Source organism: Bufo gargarizans, chromosome 5 (assembly GCF_014858855.1).
Source record: "Bufo gargarizans isolate SCDJY-AF-19 chromosome 5, ASM1485885v1, whole genome shotgun sequence".
In the NCBI taxonomy this organism is placed as follows: domain Eukaryota; kingdom Metazoa; phylum Chordata; class Amphibia; order Anura; family Bufonidae; genus Bufo; species Bufo gargarizans.
The window spans coordinates 109,244,872-109,259,169 of NC_058084.1; positions in this window are offsets into that span (position 1 = coordinate 109,244,872).

The window sequence follows — 14,298 nt, forward strand, 5'->3', positions numbered from 1 at the left end:
GGGTAGAGGATCGCCAATTCCCACAATGTTGCGCAGAAAGATAGTGGAGCAATATCAGAAAGATGTTACCCAGCGAAAAATTGCAAAGACTTTGCATCTATCATCAACTGTGCATAACATCATCCGAAGATTCAGAGAATCTGGAACAATCTCTGTGCGTAAGGGTCAAGGCCGTAAAACCATACTGGATGCCCGTGATCTCCGGGCCCTTAAACGACACTGCACCACAAACAGGAAAGCTACTGTAAAGGTCTATTCACACGTCCGTTGTTTCTTTCCTGATCTGTTCCGTTTTTTGCTGAACAGATCTGGACCAGATCTGTACCCATTCATTTTCAATGGGTCCTGAAAAAAAATCAGACATTGTGCTGTCCGATTTTTTTCAGGACCCATTGAAAATGAATGGGTCCAGATCTGGTCCAGATCTGTTCAGCAAAAAACGGAACAGATCAGGAAAGAAACAACGGACGTGTGAATGGACCCTAAAGGAAATCACAGAATGGGCTCAGGAATACTTCCAGAAACCATTGTCAGTGAACACAATCCACCGTGCCATCCGGCGTTGCCAGCTGAAACTCTACAGTGCAAAGAAGAAGCCATTTCTAAGCAAGATCCACAAGCTCAGGCGTTTTCACTGGGCCAGGGATCATTTAAAATGGAGTGTGGCCAAATGGAAGACTGTTCTGTGGTCAGACGAGTCACGATTCAAAGTTCTTTTTGGAAATCTGGGACGCCATGTTATCCGGACCAAAGAGGACAAGGACAACCCAAGTTGTTATCAACGCTTAGTTCAGAAGCCTGCATCTCTGATGGTATGTTGTTGCATGAGTGCATGTGGCATGGGCAGCTTGCATGTCTGGAAAGGCACCATCAATGCAGAAAAATATATTCAGGTTTTAGAACAACATATGCTCCCATCCAGACGTCATCTCTTTCAGGGAAGACCCTGCATTTTTCAACAAGATAATGCCAGACCACATTCTGCATCAATCACAACCATCATGGCTGCGTAGGAGAAGGATCCGGGTACTGAAATGGCCAGTCTGCAGTCCAGATCTTTCACCTATAGAGGACATTTGGCGCATCATAAAGAGGAAGGTGCAACAAAGAAGGCCCAAGACGATTGAACAGTTAGAGGCCTGTATTAGACAAGAATGGGAGAGCATTGCTATTTCTAAACTTGAGAAACTGGTCTCCTCGGTCCCCAGACGTCTGTTGAGTGTTGTAAGAAGAAGGGGAGATGCCACACAGTGGTGAAAATGGCCTTGTCTCAACTTTTTGGGGATTTGTTGACACCATGAAATTCTGATTCAACATATTTTTCCCTTAAAATGGTACATTTTCTCCGTTTAAACTTTTGTTCCGTGATTTATGTTCTATTCTGAATAAAATATTAGAAGTTGGCACCTCCACATCATTGCATTCAGTTTTTATTCACGATTTGTATAGTGTCCCAACTTTTTTGTAATCCGGTTTGTATTTTTAACATACTGAATTATTGGCATAATCTAGTGTGTACAATGACCACTCCAGTGCACTGTGTGGTATGTGTATAGCGCAATCGCACTGTACACTCATGCACTACACCGATGTCCCCCCCCAAAAAAATATATATATATTAAAAATACACCAAAATATAAAAACATTAACATATCCTGCACCCTAGTTATGATTAGCAATAGGTTCATCTAACTTGTTGTATGTCTCGTTTCTTATGACAGGTGCCTATGTGCTTCACTCTTGCCCCCGGGGTGTTGTATTGACACATTGTATATTACATTTGAAATACACCATTTGGAGCAAGCTTATATATATATTGTAAATACAATCCTGTTGTATGTAATCAGAACGGCAGCCGATCCGCATGCCCTCACCCAATATGGTGGTTGCGGTGCGCCCGACGTTCTGCACACGCGCCGGGCTGGGGCACCGCCCGCCGCTCCTGGCTGACGATCGTCGTGCAGTAAGTGCGTGACTTCCCTCCTCCGGACCGGCGTGGCGTGGCCTGCAGTGCGGCGTTCATGGCAGACTGCCGGGCGCCATGTATAGAGCACTCACCCTGTGATACTACTCAGGTGAGTTAAAACATGAGGATGACAGGCTAGCCAAAGGTATCAGTGCTTTGATTGAATGATAGCCTATCAGCAAACAGGATACAGCTGTTCCACCTACTTAAGGGACTACCTTCACTACACTAGCCAGTACCCCTTGAAAAAGCTGTATGCGAAACGTGCGTCGGGGAGTGGACCGGTGGTGTTGCTGTATGGTATACTATAACTGCTTGGTCAGTATTTTCTATGTGCCTGTTATAATTATATTCACCCTATTGCCTCAGCTAGCCACTTGTGGTGTGTATTATCACCCCCAATTTCGGTATCTGTTGCACAATTTTTTGCATATAGGTTGAATCATGCAATTTGGAGCCATAGTGTGTAGGTATGATATACCTTCTTACTGATGATCAATCAGGAAGTTTTTGCACGTGCACTTTATTTATATATACTGGCAGTTCACCATCGGTCCTCTTGGTTTTTAATATGTATTGTGACCTGTATTAAATGTCTTTGTGCGACTTGTGTCAATCATGTGTTTTCTGTGATTTTCTAATAAAAATTATGCTATTTTTGGATTACTCTGGTACCATTAGTGTTATTTGTACTGTATTGACCCACTCCTTTTGGTCGGTTTTCATGTAAGCCTATGTTAGTTTGCTAACTTAATTTGTTTACATATATTTTGGCTGCACAGAAACCCCCCCCCCCCCCCCTCCCCCACTCAAAGAAGTGCAATTATTTTTGCACTCTAAACTCTGCCCCATAGAGAACTGTGTTTCTTCCTTCTCTGGTGGACCAGACACTTTCTTTTCCACCCTTCAGTACTATACTCGTTTTTTAGAGGTGTACTGTATGTTATCAGTTATAGTTCCTTTATACCTTACCAGTCATAGCCTATTGAACATTCTACTTCTATACAACATATAAGATGACAGATCTCAATTGTATAACCTTTAACGCTAACGGCCTGAATGTACCATCAAAGAGGGGACATATTTTACAATTACGCCAAAAAAGGAAAGTTGACCTTCTCTTTCTTCAAGAGACACATTTTAAAAAGACCTACACCCCAGTTACAAAACATAGATACTTCACACAATGATTTAATGCTTGCACCCCTACACAAAAAAGAAAGAGAGTATCTATCGTATTTAGCAAACATATAAACTTCACAAAAATTGATAGCATAACAGAACTTGATGGGAGATTTTTTTTTCCTCAAAGGTAAAATAAGTGACCATCTATTTACATTTGTTAATGTTTATGCTCCCAATCACAACCAATCTGCTTTCTTTAAACTTGTTTTGTTTGATAGGTTGGAGCCGTTCCTGGAGGGGACCCTGATATTTGGAGAAGACTTCAATATAACTTTGGAACCTGGTATAGATACATCTCATGGAAAGTCTTACATTCCATTTAACAGACTCAAAACAATTAAGAAATTGTTTCAACAATATCAGTTAGTTGATGTCTTCACCCAACAGTCAAAGATTTTTCTTTTTACCCCAAAGTACATAAAACATGTTCAAGAATAGATTATATACTAGTAACCCAAAGGGAGATCAACACAGTCAAGAACATTAATTATGACTCTATACTCCTTTCAGATCACGCTCCCCTCCAGGTCCATCTTCAATTTGGCTCACAACCAAGAAAACATATGTCTTGGACGTTAAATGAAAGTCTTTTGTCCAAAAAAGCAATGTAGACTTACTTACTTCTCAAATACATTTTTTCTTTTATGAAAATAGTACCAAAAATGGATGTGACCCCCTGACTTGGGAAACTCACAAAGCGGTACTTAGAGGCCTACTCATCCAATTAGGCTCTAGAGAGAAAAAAGCCAGAAATATGGAAATTGACGATGTGCTAACAAAAATTTGGAAATTGAAAAGATTACATAAAGCTTCTTAAATTTTTGACAGAAAGGTGCAGCAGATAGAGGAACAGCACCGTCAGAGAATCCAGGAGCTTTTGGACCTTTAAGACAAATTGTAAATAAATATTTTGTTCAGTTCAAACGTGTGCTTTTGGTTTTTTTAAATTGTTATGTTTTTGAGCAATATTAACAGATCAGGTAGCAGTAAGGCCCCTTTAGCCCAGGGCAAACTTATCAGGATCAGGACAGACAGCAACAGCAGCAAGTACATAGTAACGGTGGAGTATAAGGCCTACGCATAACTCATCAGAATCAGGACTGACAGCAGCAGCAGGGGGAGGCAGCTAAGGCACGTGCCTTGGGGGCAAAGGCCAAGGGGGAGTGCATAACTACTGTGAAGGCGCAAAAAATGTGGGCATAACTACTGTGAAGGGACACAAAAGTGGGCATATCTACTGTGAAAGGGTACATAGGTAGGCATAACTATTGTGATAGGGTAAAAAGGTGGGTATAACTACTGTGAAGGGGCACAAGGGTGGGCAAAACTACTGTGAAGTGGCAAAAAGGTGTGCATAACTACTGTGAAGGGGCCGCAAGGAGGACATAAGTACTGTGAAGGGGCATAATGTGGGATAACTACTGTGAAGAGGAACAAAGGTTGGCATAATTACTACGAAGAGGCACAAAGATGGGCATCACTACTGTGAAGGGGCCCATAAATGATCCAACAAAAAACAAGCTCACCTACAGCTGGAAACAGTGATAACATGTATAAGATACAGGTTTTGAATGCAGTAACATTAAAATGTGATGTTGATCTCCAAAATGGCAGGTCTTGTGAGGGGTTGACAGTATGCAGTGGTTGGTACTTAACAAAAGTGGTCCACAGAAGGAAAATCAGTGAACTGGCTACAGGGGCAAAACTCACTGTTGTGTGTGGGGAGCACCACGTTTATGATAGTGGTGTCAAAACACACAGGTCATCACAGCTTTATGTGTAGTCAGGACCTCTCAGAGTGCCCAAACTGACCCCTGTCCACCCCCGAATGCCCCTTTAATGGGTATGCGAGCATCAGAATTAGACCAAAGAGCAATCAAAGTAGGTGGCCTAGTCTATGACGGTTTCTTTTACATCATGTGAACAGGAGGTGTAAGTGAGTTGCTGACCTTGCCTTACATTACACAAGAATGAAGTACAGGAGGAAAGCAATCTGGTAGAGGCACTGTGATGCTCTGGGCAATGTTCTGATGGAAAACCTTGAGGTCTAACATGTATATGGATGTTAGTTTGACAGGCACCACCTAACTAAACATTGTTAAAGACCAATTACACCCCTTTAAGGCAACAATATTCCCTAATGACAGTGCTGTGTAGAGTTCAAGGTGTTAATGGACTTTCAAATTCTGCAAATCTTAATCTGATTGACAACTGTGAGGTGTGCTGAAAAACCATTTTGACCCATGCAGGCCCAACGTCGTAAAAGTTGTTTGGTGGCACAAAGAGACCTATATAAATATTATAGCTGATCACAATATGCCTCTTTAATGCATTACATGGTTTTATCTGCCTTGGCTAACAACTTTTGCAACTGCAATTTATACATAATGATTTAGCCAACTAAATGAAGGAATTTGAATGAAATTAACAATTCAATCAGACTAGACAAGCAGCAAGTGCACAGAGTCGTATAATATAGCCAGAATATTCCACATTTTATAATATGTGGGAGGGGGATATCTTAAAGGGGTTAGCCCATCTCAGACATTGAAGGCATATCGCTAGCATCTGCTATCAATGTCAGATAGGCTGGTCCCACCTATCCCACAACCATAACAGGGCCCCCCTGTGCATGCACGATGTGCTCTCAATTCACTGCTATGAGAGCTTCAAAAACAAACAAATCGGCTCGCTCAGCTATTTTTGGAAGTCCCATAGTGGTGAATGGAGAGTGCACCATGCATTCATGGTGACCTCTACATTCACCGCCATAGGACTGCCGTAATTATCTGAGTACAGTATTTTTAGAAATCCCATTGTGGTGAACTGAGGGTGGTGCACACTCCTTCACTTTGAGGGATCACGTTCTGGAGACAGCTTATCCTAGCGATTTACTGTCAATGTTGGATATGGGACAACCCCAGTTAATACATGCTACATATCACTTTATTAACGTGCATGACATTATACATTAATTCCGTCATATACACTCAGTGCTGTTCTACAAGGTGAATGGGCCCATGCTACACTGAACACCTGAAAACTGTCACATCTTCCTATGTGAGAAGTTTTGGGTGGGGGGTACAGCTACGCAAAAATTTAAAAACAAATCATTTAATGTTTTAAAGGATTGCTCAATGAACTTTACATAAGGCTAATGTGACCTTTAACCCCGGGTTGAATGAGGCACTGGACCTTATAAAACATGTGTGAATGAAGTTCTTATTAGGCACGAGGAAGACATTCAATTAATTTCAAAATGTGCTGCTTCTATGTATGGTTTTATGTACAAAAACAATTTTTGATCAAGCCATCTCCGGATGAGAGCCTGAAGGTTTTCTCTTAGCACCTAATGAGCTCGTATTTGTTATGGTTGTTTGCACTCTTCTTCTTCTGTCCCTCAGAACAAGGGCAGATGGGAGTATTACAGTTGAAGCAGCCACAGCTCGTTTAGCAATATCTGACCTTAAATGGTCTATAGTGTTATGACTATTTACAGCACAACTGTAAAAGGTTAGTGTACATCTATATGAGCTGTGAAACTGGCCAATATTAAAGGGGTTTTCCAGGATTTTACAAATCAAGGTCTATCCTCAGGACAGGCCATTAATATCTGATCATTGGGATTAGACACCCCACACCCCAGGTGAGTAGCTACAGCAACGGTACTACACAGCTCTGTCCACCGTGTACTGGATGGATCTGGTTACTGCAACACAGCTGCCAATAAAGTGCAGTAACCAGTCAAGTAGTGGCCACAGCACTCGTCCTAATAGCTTTTTTGGGTGCACGTCACCAAGTTGATCCCTCTCCACCCAAGGATCTGTTTCCGGGTATACAATATAGTTGAAGACAGCACACCAATGTCCTTATTTGAATTATTGTACCAGCCACCCTCATGATTACCAACATCAGAACATCTTGAGCATCCCACAGTAAGGTCCTGAAACATAGCACTGCATAAGGGTTCGTTCATGTGATGCCCGTTACCCTATTGCGGACCGTATTTGCGGATCCGCAATACATGGGCACCGTTCCATGTGCATTCCGCATCATGGATGCGGACCTATTCACTTCAATGGGCTTACAAAATCGGAGATGCGGAACGGAAGCATGGAACACTACGGAAGCACAACAGAGTGCTTTCTGGGGTTCCGTTCCATGCCTCTGCACAGCAAAAAGATAGAACATGCTTTATATTTTAGCGGAACGGAGGGATCGCAGACCCATTCAAGTGAATGAGTCCACTATGCCCATGCGGCTAGGCTACTGTCTGTGCCCGTGCATGGCGGACCGCAATTTGCGTTCCACAGCACGGGCTTCACGCGGTGGTGTGAACAAGCCCTAATACTGATGTTGAAATGAAATAAATAAAAGAAGCAATAATTCAAAAAAAGACATTGGTGTGCTATCTTTAACTAAATTGTATTACATGACACGGAGGCTCCTATTGCTTTCTCTTTCTTTTACTGACCACCAATAGCAGCAAAGAAAACAAGTAACTATGGTAACCAAGGCCCTCCCACATAAAAACCTTATAATAGTCCTGCTTTGCATAGATTCCTCCTCTTTCTTTGCTGCTGACCACTCAGATAAGTTGTCATTGTAGTCTTCACTTTAGAAATGATATGTATTGAGCTCATTTTTCATTTTTCCTTAGATTTGAGTTTATTTTATTGTTGGCATTAAAATATATATATATATATATATATATATATATATAATTCTCGTATTTGTACCTATTTTTTCCTTTTTTAGGGTTGTTTTTTCCCCTCTCTCCTCATTTTGACCCTGCGGTCTCTTCCCCTTGTTTCTTAGGTTCCCCTTTGCTACCGGTCTTGTCTTTTTCCGGCTGTTTTTTCTCCCCTCTTTCCGGTGTCCCTCTTGGCCTCCGGTTCTTCCTTCCTCTCCTGTGTTCCTCAGCACCCGTTTCGACGGCCGAAATCTTGCGCGATTTCGGCCGCCATAACCCAGTTCTGCTTACCTTAGAGCGAGATCTTGTTCCGCTTCTCTATCAGCTCCGCTTGCTCCCGCCCGAAGTCTCACGCCTCGCGAGACTTCGGGCGCAGTTAACACTGCATCTCTCCCCTGAGCGCCGTGAAACCTTGCGAGATTTCGTGCGCGCCATCAGTACAAGCGGATGCTCGGTCGCATCGGTGGCTGCCTTCTTCTGGTGGTACCCTGCTCCTCTTTTATTGTGCTATCCCCCTTTTTTCTCACTCTGGCCTTATTGTTATTATAGTAGTATAATCAGGGGATATTCAATAGCACCAATTAGTGCCAAAAAATTAAAGGGGATCATGTCAGAGGACGGCCTCCCCAATAACCGTACTCCTGAGGACATGGAGGGCATCCCCATGCCCAGGCAGCAGGTTCCAGCTCGGATCAGGCTATGGCAATCCAGCATTCGGTAGCTGTGGCTATCCAGGCCGCAATGGGTTCCATGTCCACTGCTATTTCGCAGTCTATTTCGAACGCCCTTATGGCACACTCATCTGTGTCCGGTCCCAGTAGCCGCCCTAGACCCTTGACCTCAGAGTCAGCCAGTTCTGATCCTCCAGCCTCCAGAACCACTAAGACTGGTAATGGAAATGCGCCAAAGCGCATTACGATACACAATCCGAGTCCGAACTCGGATCGGAAGAGGAGGCGCAGTCAGAGCCTGACTTAGGTTCAGAGCAGGAGGACCTGGAACTGTTGGAGGTGGACCCTCTTGGGCCATCGTCAGTTCCTAATCCCCCCGTTTTCAACCCCCCTAAGGTCCCTTCTAATACTTTAGAGGTGATTATGGACCCTTCGGGAGAGCCGCTATTCGACCCGGATGCGCTCCATCACCCGAGGTCCGCCGAGTGGCTCCCATCGGACCACGTATTTGGAGTCCCGCATACGTCAGCCCCTTAGCAAGGAGGCTAGGAATAAGTTGAGGGCTGAGTGCCCTAGGCCCATTGTCCCCAACAAGGTGTGCGACACACCAGTAGTGGATCCTAAAATGATCCAGTTTCTGGCCAAATCTGGGTGGAACCCGCATAAGGGTCTTGAGTCAGCACTGAATGCCTGCCAGGACAAATTACTGGATGTCCTGGGGCCCCTTACTAAGATCTTTGAGTTGGCGGAAGCTGCCAGAATCCAGAACACTGGATCCGGAAGAGCTTTAGGGGTGGACACAGCGCACTCTGTGCCTCGCTGGCAATGCTAATACCTCTCTCTCTATTGAGAGAAGGAAGGCCATTCTATACAAAATAGAACCTAAACTGTCCAATTTGGCCTTGACTGAGGGGGGCAAAGATGCCCAGGGTCTCCTTTTTGGAGACTCTTTCATTAAAGATTTATCCCGTTTTGTTGGTGCCTTCACGGCACTGGATAAAGCCCAATCATCAATGAGACAGGTTTTTCAGGGACGGGTCTCCACCAGGGCCGGCAGTGCTAGGGGCCGTCTGTCCGGCCGGTCTTCTTTCCAGACCCGCGGTTCGGGTCGAGGCTCCGTGTCCTTCAGATCTTCCAGCCAGGAGTTCCGCCAGTCTTCCACCTTCCTTCCCACATGTGGTGCTCCTTGGCGATCCCGCTGGACCAGAGGATTCTCGGGATCCAGATGTCCATTCGGTAACTCTACCAATCCCTCTATCTTCTTCAACTGTTTGGGTAGGGGGCAGACTCCGTCTTTTTTCCAACGCTTGGTCAGCCATCACGGCCGATCCATGGATCCTCACTACAGTTCAGGGTTTTCACATAGAGTTGGTGGTTCCTCCCAGCTTAATTTCATCCCCTCATCCCATTGTCCTCCCGGCCCAAAAGCAACTCCTGTTGCAGAGAGAATTGAAACAGCTTTTTCTGAAGGGTGCAATAGAACCGACTTCAGACCTCTCCAATTGCGTTATCAGCAACGTGTTTCTGGTGGCCAAAAAAGGAGGACAGATGCGTCCTGTGATCAAACTTCGGGCGTTGAACGCATTAGTCCGTTATCGCCACTTCAAGATGGAGGGCATCCACCTCCTCAGAGGCATGCTCCTCCATGGAGATTGGCTAGTCAAATTAGACCTGAAGGATGCCTATTTAACAGTACCTATTGCAGAGACTTCCAGGAACCTACTTTGTTTCCAATAGAACATGGAGATGTGGCGTTTCACTTGCTTCCCTTTCGGGCTGTCCTCAGCTCCTTGGTGTTTCACCAAGTTAATACGGCCAGTCGTATGCTGCCTCTGCAGCCGCGGGGTTCGGCTGATTGTATACTTAGATGATATCCTCCTCTTGGCCCAGGATTGTCCGACTTATTCTGGACAATGGACTTGTCTCACCTAGGTTTTCTCCTCAACATGGAGAAATCCTGTCTTGTTCCTTCCCAGTCCATGGAGTTTTTAGGCTTCACTATCAATTCAGTGACAGAGACTCTCAGTCTTCCGTCATCCAAGGTTCGGGCCATCCGCAATAAGATACGCCAGATGTTATCCCTTCCACAGGTATCGTTACGCCACCTGGCCCTTGTCATAGGCCTCCTTTCGTCCTCTATCCAGGCAGTTTTTCCAGCACCATTGCATTATCATGCCATGCAGCTCCTCAAAATATCTCACCTTCAAGCAGGTGCGTCATACGAAGACCTGATCACGTTAGACGAAGAATCGAGGGACGAACTGACATGGTGGATCCGGAACCTGGAAGTTTGGAATGGCAAGGCTATTTTCAGCCCGCGTCCGGACCTCATGGTGGAATCAGACGCCAACCTGTTAGGATGGGGCGCCTATTGTGACAGAGTGCACACCAGGGGACATTGGTCCGCAGAGGAGTCCAGCCTCCATATGAACTCCTTGGAGCTTCTCGCAGGATTCTTCGCTGGTCGCAGTTTTACAGGAGATCTGACCAGCACCTGCATCAAGTTACGGATGGACAACATTTTGGCAGTGCGTTACGTCAACGTCATGGGCGGCACACACTCGACTGCATTGTCCCATCTGGCTCTGGATTTTTTGACCTTTTGTCTGTCCAGAGGGATCTCCATTGTGGCGGAGTATCTCCCTGGCCTGCACAATACGCACGTGGACTGGAGCTCTCGGTTTCTCGCGGATTCCAGCGATTGGCGATTGCACAGGATGGTCTTCTCATCCTTATCCTCCCGATGGGGTCCCTGCTGTATAGATCTGTTCTCATCCCGCTTGAACACCCATCTTCCCAGATTCTTCAGTTGGCGCCCGGATCCGGACGCGGAAGCCACCGACGCCTTTCTACAGAGCTGGGCCGGCAACCTCTTGTATGCCTTTTTGCCATTTGCTCTGATTCCCCGGGTGCTAGCCCGAGTCCGTCAAGAGGAGGCCGAACTGGTCCTGGTGGTTCCCTTTTGGACCTCCCAGTCTTGGTTTCCTCAGCTGATGGAATGCCTGGTCCAATGTCCTCTCCTTCTCCCAGTTTTTCCGGATCTCTTGGTAGACCCATCAGGTCTGCCTCATCCTCTCATCTTAGAAGGAACCCTCCAACTCCTAGCCTGCAGGATTTCAGGGAACCCTGGGACGTCGCAATCTACTAGACGCCTCTTGGAGGGCGCATGGGCCCTCCGGCACTAGACGGGCTTATCGAGCGGCCTGGAAGTCTTGGGCTGATTGGTGCTTGGCTAGGCACGTAGATCCCATTTCAGCTCTTGTAACGGAGATCCTTCAATTCCTCACTTCACTGTTCGAGGATGGTAGGGCATATCGTACCATCAATGTTTTTCGCTCAGCCATTTCTTCCTCTCATCAGGGTTTCGAGGGATGCCCAGCCGGTCAGCATCCCTTGGTGTGTCGCCTTCTTAAAGGCGCTCGTCTTTCCCGTCCTCCTAAGCCCCGTTTCTCAACCACGTGGGATGTAGCCTCCATATTGTCCTTATTCTCTTCTTGGCCTCCAAACACGGAACTTTCTTTACGTCAACTTTCGGACAAGTTGGTTTCCTTATTCTGTTTGATTTCTTGTAAAAGAGTCTCAGATGTCCGAGCTTTGGACCATGATGCTCGTTCATTTACTCCGATTGGGGTCGTGTTCAATATTACGGGACGCACCAAGACCAATATTAAATCTGTGGCATATCCCAGCTTCCCGGATACTCCATCTCTCTGCTCAGTCGCCTGTCTGAGGGAATATGAGTCACGCACAGCCTCTCACCGCAATACTTCACACCCTGAACTTTTTCTGTCTTACCGACGCCCTTTTCTTCCGGTTACTAGCATCACTCTGGCTCGTTGGGTTAAGTGGATTATGTCCTTGGCAGGAGTGGATACTTCGGTGTTTACTGCACATTCCACTAAAGGTGCTTCGGCGACATCCATGGCTGTTGCAGGGGCCAGATTAGAGGACATAATAAAGCTGGCAAATTGGTCGCGAGTGTCCACGTTGCGTGAGTTTTATTTTCGTCCTCCTGTTCATGTTTTTTCCTCGGTGGTAAGTCAGCTTTAAACTCGCAATAGGAGCCTCCGTGTCATGTAATAAAATTGCATTATTTTCCTAATATATGACGTAAAGTCATGATTTTATTAAAGACACGGAGGCGAGTATTGCCCCTTCCCGTTTCTTCCCTCCCTGGTTTTTGGTGGCATCTAGGCTTACCTTCATGTGTATATTGTAAATTATGAATACCGGTATATGCATTTTTTCAGGTTTGGTACTTGATCCATAGTTCTGACAGTTCCGATTACCGGTTTTCTTTTTTTCTTGTTTTTTCTTTAGGATGAATATTCCCGCAAGCTACGTCTGACACCTACAGTCGTTTTGGTTATCTCCCCAGTTCCGTTCTTCAGTTGGAGAGTTCATGTGCTGTTCCAGTTCAGTTTTTCGTGGGAGTTTAGTGGATAGACCTTCAGCGTCTACAGAGGAGTGTCACCGCCTAAAAAAGAGGAGGAATCTATGCAAAGCAGGACTAGTATAGGGGTTTTATGTGGGCCTTGGTTACCATGGTTACTTGTTTTCTTTGCTGCTATTGGTGGTCAGTAAAAGAAAGAGAAAGCAATACTCGCCTACGTGTCTTTAATAAAATCATGACTATGTCATATGTTAGGAAAATCATGCAATTGTATACCACTACACAAGTACCAGCGCTACTCTGAAATTGCATATCGGCGGGGATGCGAGGTCCCTGCTGATCAGATATTGATGGCCTATGCTGAGGATAGGCCATCACTTATAAAATGTTAGAAAACTCATTTAAAGGAACAAATGTGCCGCACACCTCCATATTGACCTGGGCTTATCCTTTGGATTAAAGAAGAGTGAATTTCTTGAAATTAATTTTTTGTCAGATTCATCAGATCTTTAAAAAAAAAAAAAAAATCTGATCTGAATTGATTCTATTCAAATCAAAAGTGCTTTAAATGGCCTATAAATTGGTATATACCGTATTTTTCGCCGTATAAGACGCACCTAGGTTTTTGGGGAGGAAAATAAGAAAAAATATATTTTTAACCAAAAGGTGTGCTGTGTGTTTGGAACTAATGGTGGTCTGTGGATGACGGACACTGTTATGGGGTGATCTGTGGATGATGGACACTGTTATGGGGGGATCTGTGGATGACGGACACTGTTATGGGGGGATCTGTGGATGACGGACACTGTTATGCGGGGATCTGTGGATGACGGACACTGTTATGGGGGGATCTGTGGATGACGGACACTGTTATGGGGGGATCTGTGGATGACGGACACTGTTATTGGGGGAACTGTGGATGACGGACACTTATGGGGGGGGATCTGTGGCTTGCACTGTTACAGGGGGGGGGGATCTGTGGATGGCACTGTTATACATGTGTCATCCACAGACCCTCCCAGCCCATAACTGTGCCATCCACAGAACCCCCGCCGCTCCAGTATACTAATATAATATGTCTTATTCAAGTAATAGTTATTAAATATGCCTCTTTATTCCTAATAGTACCTTAAATCCTAAGCGTTTCAGTACAATGCCGGCAGGCCGGGCGGCCAGCGCGGCGCGTCTCTCACTGACGTCACTTGCCTGCGCCGCCTGCTTCATTCATAAAGTAGGCGGCGCAGGCACGTGACATCAGGGAGTTATGTTGCCGCCCGCCCGGCCTGCATACTACTGAAGCGCTAAGGATTTAAGGTACTATTAGGCATAAAGGGGCATATTTAATAACCATTAATTGAATATGACATATTATATTAGTATAGCGGCAGGG